Raw genomic sequence first — 12817 nt, 5'->3', positions numbered from 1 at the left:
CTGTGCCAAGCGCCGGCCGCTCCGTCCCGGGCCGGGGCCGGGGCCCCGGGGCGCGGTCGCCAGGGGAGGCGCCGCGGCGGTGGCGGCCCCTGCGGCTTGGAGGGCGGGCCGAGCGGGAGCCGCTGCCCGGGCCGCGCGCCGTCCGGAGCTCGCCCCGCGCTGCCGGCGCTCGCAGCGGAGGGCGCAGCCAGCTCGGCCCCCAGACTGGATTCCTTCACTGACACAACTCCGGCTCGGCCGCCCCACGCAGGGACACTCCCGCCCCTTGCAGGCTGCCCCCGCTCGCCCTCCCCCCCCCCCCCCGGTGTCACTCACCAGGCGCACACACCCCAGCCGGCGCCCCTCGCTCCCGCTCGCACACACAGCGCTGCTCACGCCTCTCTCGGGTTTTGTATCCGCTCACACGCACGTTCTGACACAGATCCCGTCCCTCCACACGCCCTCCCTAGCTCCTTTCCCACCCCACTTTCTAGAAGAATCTCCGTACAGCTTCCGCACTTTGCTTGCGTGCTCCAGAACGACCTCCTTGCCTTTCCCCAAACCTCCACTTCACCGAAACTCCCCGTTTTTGAAAGATTTTGTCACAATCCGCACGTGTTGCAGGAGAATCATCTCCTACCCGAGAAAATGAACTTTGCTCCCCCAGCACTGTCTGCAAATACGAGATGTTTCACCATTTAGAAGGTAGTAATGCTTTCTGGAGAGGATCCAAGCTCAAAATGTAAACAAAGATAGCCCATTCGAAAATGACCTGAAAAATCAGGCGCGGAAAAAGTGTTGGGGCTCGGGTCGGCCCTTGGAAACCCGGCCAACCCGGGGTATTCCGCTTCCTCCTCTGCGCTGCGGCTCTGCACACTGGGCTCCAAACGTGTATGTAATAACCAAGTTACACATGGGTACCGTGGGCTTCAGCCTTGGGTTGCTGCCTGGGAGTACAGTAGTCGGGAGAGTAAAAGCAGTTCCTCAATCATTATTCATGATGGAAGCACTTTAGATAACATTCCTTTTCCAGAGGCAGTAGGGTGAAATGCAGGCAGCTCTCCAATTCAGTTTGTTTGTTTGTTTATTTAGAAGGGTGACTTCTTAGCTTCCTTTTTTTTTTTTTTTTTTTTTTTTTTGGCAATACCAATAACTGTTTCTGAGCGGCAACTTGGCTATCGAGCTCCTTACAAATATCAGACCAGGGTCGGTTATGCCTCTCGAGCTCCACACTCAAATGGGCCTCTGAGTGCACTGCAGAAGTGTACATTATCCAATGTTCAGGAATTCATAATTTGAAATAAAACACAAACACCTTTCGGATAAAGTTCAAATCTGCTAACATAATGTGGCCCTGTTGACAACGCACTGCTGAAATAGAGGAGCTAAAAGGAAAGGAACTTTTCTTGTGTGACTTGGAGTGGTGATTCTTGCTACCTTATTGTCACCTTCGATTGGTGTGTGGATCATATAATTTATTTAACAGACATTAGCAAGTGCTTTATAAGTACTAGCTCATTTAATCCTTCAAAGAACCCCATCGGGTTATTTTTGTCCTGTTTTACAGATAAAGGAACTGAGGGCTGGGCCCAGTGGCTCACACCTGTAATCCCAGCACTTTCGAAGGCCGAGCTGGGCAAATCTCTTGAGCCCTGGAGTTCAAGACCAGCCTGGGACCATAGTGAAACGCCATCTCTACCAAAACAAATAATAATAATTGGCCGGGCATGGTGGTGCAAGCCTGTAGTCCCAGCTACTTAGGAGGCTGAGGTTGCAGTGAGCCAGGATCACACCCCTGAGCTGTGGTGTGGGCAACAAAGCCAGAGCCTTTAAAAGAAAAGAAAGAAAGAAACTGAGGCACAGAGAGGTGAAATAAGTTGCCTAAGTTTTTAGCTAGTAAGTGGTAAAGGAAGAATTTGAAGCTAGACCGTTGAACCCCTCCCGTGCTACTGAGAGGAAAGCTTGCTTCTGGAAGCCATACCACACATAAAGAATAAACATCCTATTGCTTATTAAATTTAGGTGTAATAAGTAACTTGTAACCATTTGACTTGAAATTTGATGCACTTCTTAGGTCCTCTGGCTAAATAAATTATTTATGTTTTTGAGAGGTTTCCTCCATAATTAGAATTCCAAAATTAATAATAAACGACACTTTTCCTAGGAAGGGCTTTGGAAGTAACACTGAACTCAAGTCTTCACTCTTTTCTTACACCACTTCATAATCTTCCCATGACTCCAAATCTAACTTGCTTAGTGAAGTCTGACAGAAGAAAATGCTTTCAAAAACTGAATATGACCAGAGGGAAGAAAGGATTTTAAGAAGACCATATATGGCCTTGATAATCGAAGGCTGCTTCTTACTAAGTACTGTAGGTAGGAGCTATAAGAATAAATGCTGTATGTGTTGAGAGCAAAGATGGTAAAGCAGTGAATCAATGAAAAAACAGAGACTAGGCGGCTAGGAGTAACCACTGTACCACAGACTAGGCTAAAAGTAATTCTCTACTGGGAGTGGAGGCCTAGCCCGTGAAAAGACAAGTATAGAATAACTTTGAAGAAAACAATTATATCTTTCAAGAGTTAGCTAAGGGGCCCAGCCACAAAAAAAAAAAAAAAATCTGAGTTTTAAAAGTTTTACAGACAGTGTACTTCAAATGAAACTTGAACCTTTTGCTGTTCAAATTAATTTCTTCTGGAAATAATAAGAACTTCTGTTAGAGAGGATTTAATATGCTTATTGAAACATGTAAAAGCTTCTTGCACATCATATAACTAACAAAGCATTATTTTTCTGAGTTAGGCATAAATGGAGATATAAAAGTCTGAAGAAATAAAATATGAATAAGATATATGTTGGTGTTTTCACCAGATGGTGAAAGTTTATTTGAAAAATTACATTGTTTAACATCTTGATCTGTGTAATGCTAGTTTGACTGTATTGTTCAAAATGATTCTCTGTGATTATAATCCAGAAATTGAATCTCATTTTACTATTTTCTAAACTAAATAGAAAGGTGAAGTTCTTTTCTTAAGCGAACAAAACAAGAACCATAAGAGCAGTTGTTTTCTGACGGGTGAACAAAGGATGTTCATTTATATTTTTTAACATTTCCATATAGGTATTTTTAATCTGTGCATACTGCTTTCCTCCACATTGTCACCTACACTCTTTATTCGGAGTGCCTAATTGTAAGCCTGGAGAAACAATGCCATATTCTTCAATAAAGCTGACTCTTTTCTTGCAGTATTGATTTCTGCAAAATGCCATATTCCCTGCTTGCCACCCCTGGATTGTACCAGGCTCCTGATTCTCTAGGCATGATCGTTCAGAGCAGGGCTCACATTCGTGGATATAGCTCAGATCCTGGAAACCTGTTCTAGGCTATGATCAGTTGTGACTCTATTAAGATTTTGATATCTGAATAAGTAGTGGGGACAGAGAGGAATTTTAATTGCTAGGCTCCAGATCACTAGGCAATATTCAAATTTATTGGGGAGGGCATCTACCATCTAGGATCTTGGACTTTATGTGCAGTGACTGAATGGAATCTGGGTTATCTCCCCTAGGGAGGGGATGAATATGTGTTCTGTGTTTGTTAGTGTGCAATCCAGTAGGGCTGCTCAAATATTCCAGCTCTGCTGCCTTCGAAGCACATGATGAGATTGCATTTCCCCACCTGAGTATAGTATAGCCCTGCGAGTTGCTTCAGCCAATGAAAGGTGGCTGGAAGTGATGAGTATCATTTTGGGTCAGTCACCACATTCTCTTTTCTTCCTAGTGCTGCAACATCAAGGTGCATGGTGGTGACTGCTTCATCAGACTGGAGTGAATGACAACAATGAGCAATGCTGAGCATTAGTGGACATGTAGTATGATCCCTGCTGAGCATTAGTGGACATGTAGTATGATCAAGAAATAAACCTTTGTTGTTCTAAGCAAACAACAATGAGCAATGCTGAGCATTAGTGGACATGTAGTATGATCCCTGCTGAGCATTAGTGGACATGTAGTATGATCAAGAAATAAACCTTTGTTGTTCTAAGCAACTGATATTTGATGGTTGTTTGTTTCTGCAGTGTAATCTAGCCTATTCTGATTAAAAATAGGAAGGAAGAAAGAAACAGATAATTGCAGGGTACACCTTGGCAGAATATGGCTAATTATTCCCTTTCCTCCTCAGCGCACAATAAATTCACATTTCCTAGCTTCCCAAATTGTTAGGTGAAGCCAGGGACTGAATTCTGGCCAGCGGAATGTAGGTGAAAGTGTTGTACTCCCCTTTCAGGCCTCCTCCATGGAAAGCCTGCCACATGATCTCTCTTTCCCATCTGCCATGTGGAAACTAAGGACCCTGAGACTTCAAAGCAGAAGTCAGCAAACTTTTTCTGTAAAGAGCCAAATAGTAAATATTTTAGCCTTTGTGGATCATATAGTCTCTATCACAATTGCTCAACTCTGCTGTTTTATGGAAAGCAGCCATAGGCACTGATTTGTTTTTCTAAGACCAGCCGAGCGGGCACAAAAGAACCAGTGGGTAGGCAAGTGTAGGAGCAAAACTGCAAGTTTATTTTTGGTCACTTAAGGTGTGGGGGAGATGTCTATCGGCCTCTGACATCCTGACAGGACTGGGGCTGGGAAGTCCGTGTGGCTCATTGGCCAAGAGCAGCTTTTCTAGGAGTGGGAAGGCAATAGGCAGGGCACAGGCGTTTCGGGGGGCGTTCCACAGGTGCGACCAGGTAAATCTTGGTCTCTTCGGATTGACGTCACCTGGCGCATGCCCAGTTGATCTGCACCTTCCCAGGCGCCGGCTGCATTTTCGCGCGTGCGTGAAGAGTTGGTGGTGAAGAAGAACCCGGAAGTGCACCATCTTGCCTCCGTTCGTCCAAACAGTCCAACCTTTTATTGGTAATAGTGATAAAGGGGCACCGTGGTGTGTCTGGCTACTTCCTGCTGTTAAGGGGCGTCGTTAAGGTCGGGGCCTATGGTTAGTATTTGGACGCATGGATGAAAAATAAAATAAGGCACAGTATTAGTATAGGAATGAGGAATGGAAGCATTTGTTGGAATCTGGGCAAAACCCAGAAGGATAGTCCTGGCAAGGCTGAGGAGTATGAGATAGTTAAGAAAATTTAGTAAGTTTGAGGCAAGTGGGGGGAAAGTTGAACTGATTTCTCGGCCTAGTAAGGGGGTAGGGCATGAGGGTATAATGAGGAACGAGTGCGCAAAGTAGTTGTCGGCCAGGCAGCAATTAAGGAGTGGAGTTTTTCGTGGAGTGAATGGCTTTCCGCTTACTCCTACTACAGAGATATTGGATGGAAGGCTAGGTCCAGAGAAGGACGGCAAAACAGAATAGGTAGCCTCGCTGTCGATTAAAAAAAATTAATTGTCTTACCCGCTACCAGGAGAGTTACCCCCGGCTCGGCGAGGATGATGGGGGTCCCCGAGTCTCAGCACCTTCAGTTGTTGTCGTCCAGATGTAGGAGCTGGAAGGAGCTCCCAGGATCCTGGGAAAGGGGTCACGTGGAGATGCAGCACCTGTTCTCAGGGTGGGGCAATCAGACTTCCAGTGTCCGCCCTGCTGGCAAGCAGGGCAGGGGGTTGCTGGTGGACGAGGGTTAGGACATTCACTGGCCTAATGTCCTGATGCCTTGCACTTATAGCAAGGCTGCGTTGGGGCTCGGGGACCTTGCGGACACCTGTTGGCATAGTGTCCTGCCTTGCCGCACTTATAGCAGGCAGGCTCCTTTTGTAGCCTTGGAGTCTGTGGGGTGTGTGCTCTCTGGCCTGGGGTTACGACTGGGCTGTAAAGCCGCTGCTAGGAGCTGTAACTTCTGTTTGAGGCGAGCCTGCTGTCTCCTCTCTGGAGTTATAGACCTTAAAGGCTAATTTAACTAGGTCTTGTATTGGTGTCTGAGGACCATCCTCTACCTTTTGAAGTTTTTTACGAATGTCAGGAGCTGATTGAGAAATGAAATAAGACGCCAAAATGGTGGCCCCTGTTGGGGAGGCCGGATATAACCGGGTATACTGGGTTAGAACCTCAGTCAGTTTAGGGTAGAGGTTAGGATAACCTGGAGGTCATGCCAAGTTAAGTCACAGGCCTGACAAAGGTGTCTAAATTCCTTTATGTATATGGATGTATATGGTAGGATTAGCTGAGAAATCACCTAAACGCTTCTCAATTTTGGAAAGATCGGCCAATGAAAAAGGGACATGTACTCTGACTACCCCCTCTGCCCCAGCCACCTCTCACAAAGGTGCTAACACTGTAGGAGGGTGTGGGCAGAGATAGGGGACTCAAGACAGCCAGTTGGGGGCCCCGAAGGAGGCATGGGACTGAGTGGATTACTAGTAGATAAGGAGGAGGAAGGAGGAGTCTGGATGGGGGGAGGAGGAGGAGTCGGGGCAGGAAGGGAGGGGGTGGAGAGAGCGGGGAGAGAAGGAGGAGTGTGGGGATGAGAGCCTAAGGCCCAAAAGCCTTGTACGTAATTAATTTCGGACCACTTGCCTAGCCGCTGGCAGAAATTGCTGAGGTTGATCACGCCACAGTGGAAAGGAAAATTAACTGCTTCCTCCTAAGGTCTTGTTCGAGCTGTAAGGTTTTTAAATTGGCTAGGAGGCACCCTAAGGGGGTGCTCTTTGGAAATTTGGACCGGGGGTTTCCCGTTTGTTTCCTCTTTACTTACACAATGGACACAATGGAAATGGAAGTGGATCTCTGCCTGGCTTCAAAGCGTCCTTTGGAACCAGCAGAGACAGACTGGAGGCTCATGGAGCCAAAGTGGAGATTACCTTCAGGCGGACGTCTCCATCCTGAACGGGTCTCCCGAGTCACTTGGTGGCTCAAAATGGACCTCGGACCTGCATAGGATTTTGGCCGAGGGAGGTAAAGAGGAGACAAGGGCACTTACCGCAGAGAGGCCATGAGAGTGAGGGAAGCGGGTTTCAGGTCCTGGTCCGTCTGCGGCGTGGGAGCAGGAGGAGGTTCCTCAACCCCTAGAGGCCTGAGGAGGGGTCTCCTCCGGGGTTTCGGCACCAACTGATTTGTTTTTTCTAAGACCAGCCCAGCGGGCACAAAAGAACCAGCGGGTAGGCAAGTGTAGGAGCAAAACTGCAAGTTTATTTTGGTCACCTAAGGTGTGGGGAAGAGGTCTGTTGGCCTCCGGCAGAGAAGGCCGGCAGAGTCCCCTGGTGGGGCTCTCCGACGGAGTTCCTGCTGTCTCGACATCCCGACAGGAGTGAGAGACTCAGGAAGGCCACGTGGCTCACTGGCCAAGAGTGGCTTTTCTAGGAGTGGGAAGGCAATAGGCGGGGCACAGGCGTGTCGGGGGGCATTCCACAGGTGCGACCAGGTAAATCTTGGTCTCTTTGGATTGACGTCACCTGGCACATGCCCAGTGGATCTGCACCTTCCTGGGCGCCCGCTGCATTTTCACGCGCGTGGGAAGAGTTGGTGGTGAAGAAGAACCCGGAAGTGCACCATCTTGCCTCCGTTCATCCAAACAGGCACTATGTAAACAAATAGGCATGTCTATGTTCCAATAATACTTTATTTACAAAAACAGGCAGTGGGCTGCATGTGACCTGTGGACTGTAATTTGCTGACCCCTTATCAAGAGGTGGGTAGAGCTAGGATGGAAGGAGCCTGGGTCTGTGAGTCACCCTGTCACTACTTCTTATAGACACTCACAAACACCTGATATTAAAACATTTAATATAAACATTTAATATACCTGTGTCTGCTTGTTGAACACCCACAGTTGTTATCTGATCACCCACAATTGTTATCTGAGTAAAAAAAAAAAATCCTTCTGTTGAATGAAGCATGACTAATACAGTGTCTTAGCTCATATTCCAGAAAAATTCCAGATGAATTAATAATCTAAACATAAAAAAACTGTAAAAGATTAAAAGAAAATATAGGAGACTTTTACAATTTGGTTATCTTTATAATTACTAATTAGAAATATCATGAAAAAATTTCAGAAACTGTAACAGAAAAAAATTAAACAGATACGACTACAAAAAATTTTAACATTTCTTTTTTTTTTTTTTTTTTGAGGCAGAGTCTCACTCTGTCACCCAGGCTGGAGTGCAGTGGCGCGATCTCGGCTCACTGCAAGCTCCGCCTCCTGGGTTCATGCCATTCTCCTGCCTCAGCCTCCCAAGTAGCTGGGACTACAAGCGCCCGCCACCTCGCCCGGCTAATTTTTTGTATTTTTTAGTAGAGCCGGGGTTTCACCGTGTTAGCCAGGATGGTCTCGATCTCCTGACCTCGTGATCCGCCCGCCTCGGCCTCCCAAAGTGCAGGGATTACAGGCGTGAGCCACCGCGCCCGGCCTATCAAATGAAGAGTACCATAAAAAATGTTACCTAAGGGGAGAAAATATACGCAACATGTATACACAACAGGAAAGGGCTAATATGAGTAATACAGACAGCTTCTTGAAAGCAATATGAAAAGAGAAAAAAGAGAAGAAGCAAAATAAGAAAATGGACAAAGAAAATAGACAATTCTCAAAAGAAGGACTATGTGCTAATAAGCATCTGAAAACATACCCAATCTCATCAATGATCATAGCATAAATAAAAACAAGATAGCATCTATGATTTGTCAGATTGGCAAAAATATATTTTACTATCAGGTGTTTGTGTCTATAAGAAATAGGAACTTTCATACTTAGCTGACTGGAGCATGAATTAATAAACATTTTTGGAAAGTAATTTGCAGTACCTATAGATATTAAAAATGCATGTATCCTTTAACCACACTTTTCCACTACAAGTGATTTCATCTACAGAAATATTAAGTGTGCAAAAATATATTTACAGATATGTCGATTGTAATATTATTTGTAAGGGCCAAAAGAATTTTGACCACGTTCCACTTTTATAAATAGAGGAACGGTTCATCTATTTCTCTATTTGGGCACATCTACACTGTAGAAAAAGAAATAGCTGTTTAAAAATGAGGGAGCTATGTATGTGTTGACATGGAAGAGTGTCCATGATATATTTTTGAGTGATAAGAGCAAGTCAGAACACTGTGTACAGTATGAACTCTAAACAGCAAGGGGGCAGGGCGGGGAGGATGGAAATTCTTGTCTCTTGAAGGATACTCACACTGTTGACCCTGGTAACCCTTTGACCCTTAGGATGATGGTGAAAGGGGTGAAACTTGCCCTTTTAACTTTGTGCACATTTTTATCATTATAATTTTTTTAAAAGTAAAAAGATGGAAGGCAACAGAAACTAAAAGAAAAACCCGTCGTGGACACTGGCCAACGCCAAGCAGTTGAGGGGAGGGATGGGTGGGCAGAGAAACAAAGACTTGTTGAAGACCTGCCGAGGCAAATCCAAAGGGATGACTCACTCCCTTGGTGTTCTGGTGCAGCAGATCAAGTTGTTATGACCTGAGACCAGGGCTCTGCTTGGAAATTTTCCAGAAAAGATGAAGACTTGGGGTGAGAAGAGAAAGTATAACCTTGCTGGCCTGAGGGTAAAACACGTTGGAAAGAAGAAACCCAAACAATGCACTTTGGCTGAACTTGTTCAGTCTATACAGGAGCTAAATATTAGGTTATCTTTTCATTGTTTCAGGCATTTTTTGTGTTCAAACCTTCTCTCCTCAGAAGAGTTGCCTGAAATGAACATGTACCTAATAGAGGGAGTTTTTGTTTGTTTGTTTTAAAGGTTTCATATCACTGTGTATTCTAGGAAGATAATTTTAGGTTTAGATTGTGCCAACAGAAAGACAAATGGAACCAGTGTGTATTCTAGTTGAATAGGCTATCACTCATTCAGGATGCATGCATTTGTTCTCTGATGTATACAGATGATCCTTGAGCAACATGGATTTGAACTGTGTGGGTCCACTTATATGTGGATTGTTTTCAATAACATTTACACCCAGTATGCCTGCCTCTTCTGCCTCTTCTTTCATTTCTTACACCTATTCTGCCTCTGCCAACCCTGAGAGCAAGACTAGCCCTCCTCTTCCTCCTCCTCCTCAATCTACTCAATGTGAAGACAGTAAGGATGAAGACCTTTATGATGATCCACTTCCACTTAGTGAATAAAAAATATATTTCCTCTTACTTATAATAATTTTCTTAATAACATTTTTTCTCTACCTTACTTTATTGTAAAAATACAGTATATAATACATATCACATAGCTAATCTACTGTTTATGTTATTAGTAAGCCCTACAGTTAACAGTAGGCTACTAATAGTTAAGTTTTGGGGGAGTTGACAGTTATACCCAGATTCTCAACTGCATGGGGGTCAACACTTCTAGACCTCGTATTGCTGAAGGGTGAACTGTATTAGCATCTTCCATTTACCAAGAGCAGTTTTTGTCATAAATCTGATTACCTGTGAGATAGAAAATCTTGCATGTTTATTAACCATTTGTTTTAAGTAATGTCATGTTGATCTATTATTTAACACGAAGTTTTATTTTTATTGAATTTAGCTTATACTCTAAAATTCTCTACAATAGTATATATTATTTACCTTACAAACAAAGGACTACTGGTGTTGTTTCTGGATGTCACACTGGGGAGGTTTAATGGGTCTTGTCATAGACTCAGATTCAGTATTTAAAGAGAAACCTTTGAATTCATCTGGGTTACAGAGTAAGAACAAGCTGCAGGCAGATGCTGGCATGTTTCTGGTTAGTTGTGCTCTGAGTGCTTTTTGCCCAAATCTTCCCAAACGTGGGACTGGCCTTGTCTAGCATGGGATACCTGAAGCATACCTGAAGCATGGGATAGGCTTGTGACACTGAGATGGCATATTAGTTTGCTAGGGCTGTTGTAACAAAAACCCACAAACTGAGTGGCTTAAATAATAGGAATATATTGTCTCACAGTTCCGGAGACTGAAAGTTGTCTCACAGTTCTGGAGGCTGCAAGTACAGGCAGGGTTGGTTCGTTCTGACAGCTGTGAAGGAAAGGTCTTTCATGGCTTATGGATGCCCATGTTCTCCCTGTGTCTGCTCACATCATCTTCCCTCTACATATGTCTGTCTCTATGTCCAAATTTCCCCCTTTTCACAGGACATCAGTTATATTGAATTAGGGCCCACCCTAAGGACCTCATTTTAAAGCCCCTATCTCCAAATAAGGTCATTCTGAAGTACTGGGTGTTAGAACTCCAACAGATCTTTTTTGGGATGGCACAATTCAGCCCTTAACAGATGGCATAATAATTAATTGTAAAAGTGGGGTTAGAGCCAGGGCCTCTGACTGGCTCCCTAGCATTCTTGATCAGACTGTATTATCTCTACATTTCAGGGTCTCTTCTCTGCTCTTTTTCCCATGTTCCTATTGATTCCTGTGCATTGCTCTATCACAATAATTAGGTAACTGTATATTGGCCTCCCTTATGGGACTTATGTGCTCCCTGAGCAGGGACTGTGTTCTTTGGTCCTGGTTTCTAGCATGGTGACCGGCTCAGAAAAAGTGAATGAATGGATAGTGATATAACATGTGTGTTTAAAAAATATTCACACTGTCATATGTCTTCCTGATTGCACAACTAAATGTAAGTCTAGACTCACCCCTGTGACACAAAATGACATGCAACTTGAAACTTAAAAGAAGAACTTATTAAATACTTATTAAAATACTTATTATATACATTGTGGTGCATTGTAGGCAGCAGCTTCTAAATAAGAAGGTGGAATAAGAAAGTCCAAGACAGAGAGAAAGGATCTTTATATTTAGCTTCTTCATAAATGAAGCAAGTTCAGCCAAAGGATATTGTGCTCTGCTTACACTAGTAATGAACTTTAGATTTAAAGTCTAATTTAAAAATTACTGTTAGAGGAAGTAGAAATACTTTTGTGGAGATTATTCTGTGGCTAACAAATAGGATTTATGGGGAAGGCCTATGGGAGCTGTGTGTTTGTAAAACCTACCGAAGACAAGTCAGGAGGGCAACTTAATAGCAGTTCAAGTGAAAACACAGGGATGTTTGTGAGTGAGCCCTTCTGTCTCTGCTGAAGACAGAACAAGAATAGTTTATGCTACCACATGCATGGGTTCAGTTGACTATGAAGTAAGAATTTCCCAGTAGAATATTAAATATCAGGATGGCTTGAATTCCAATGCAAGCTGTGGTTTTACATCTTTCTGCCATTTAAATGAAATCTCCTAAAAGATATTGCGCCAACCTCTTTCACACTTACTAGTCCAAGACCATGGAAAAGTTACATCATTTCTACTGAGGGTCAGTTTCCTTACTCATAAAATGGACTTAATGATAAGGTTAGAGGAGATTGCACATACAGCCTATAGCACAGTTCCTGGTACACTGAAACTGCTACAAAAATAATATCAAGGATGAAAATGAGAGCAAATGTTTATTAATTATTTACTACATGCTAATCACCACGCTGAGCATTTAATGTGTTTTTTCACTTTAGTTTTACAGTCATTGTGTGAGGTAGATGCTTTTATTTCCATTTTATAGATGAGAAAACTAAGGCACAGAGAGATTAAGCAATTTGCCCCGAATCCCAGGGCTAGTAAGTGGCAAAGTTCTAATATGACCCAAGCAGTCTGTCTCCACAGCATGTGCTCTAGTCTATAATATTAGCAAATGCTACATGTTTTTAAACAAAGAAATATTAGCTTCTCAATATAATAAAAAATTGGCATAGTCTAGTGGTTCCTAGGCTTTCATAATCATTTTTATTCTTTTTCTTCCATGAGTTGAATAATTTTGTTTACTAAAATACTGTAATTATAAGTAATAATTAATTCATTTTTCATTGTTATTAATCAAAGACATATGAAACAGAGGTCCTGAAGAATAAGAGATAATG

At 43.6% G+C, this 12817-nt stretch overlaps 1 protein-coding gene across 3 annotated transcripts in view; it reads right to left on the bottom strand.

Annotated features, from left to right (window-relative positions):
• SPATS2L (spermatogenesis associated serine rich 2 like) overlaps positions 1–501 on the bottom strand; it is a 176729-nt gene extending 176228 nt beyond the window's left edge. For 2 of the 3 annotated variants that reach the window (XM_023218305.1, XM_023218323.1), the window contains exon 1: positions 316–501. The gene's annotated coding sequence lies outside the window, so the exon portion shown is untranslated. Of the gene's footprint in view, positions 204–315 lie in introns of those variants that run through there. The other variant, XM_026454498.2, reaches the window with a different exon arrangement.
• Positions 502–12817: the final 12316 nt, after the last annotated feature.

Source organism: Piliocolobus tephrosceles, chromosome 11 (assembly GCF_002776525.5).
Source record: "Piliocolobus tephrosceles isolate RC106 chromosome 11, ASM277652v3, whole genome shotgun sequence".
In the NCBI taxonomy this organism is placed as follows: Eukaryota; Metazoa; Chordata; class Mammalia; order Primates; family Cercopithecidae; genus Piliocolobus; species Piliocolobus tephrosceles.
The sequence above is the reverse complement of the archived record's forward strand: the minus strand, read 5'-3'. Positions and strand labels throughout refer to the sequence as shown.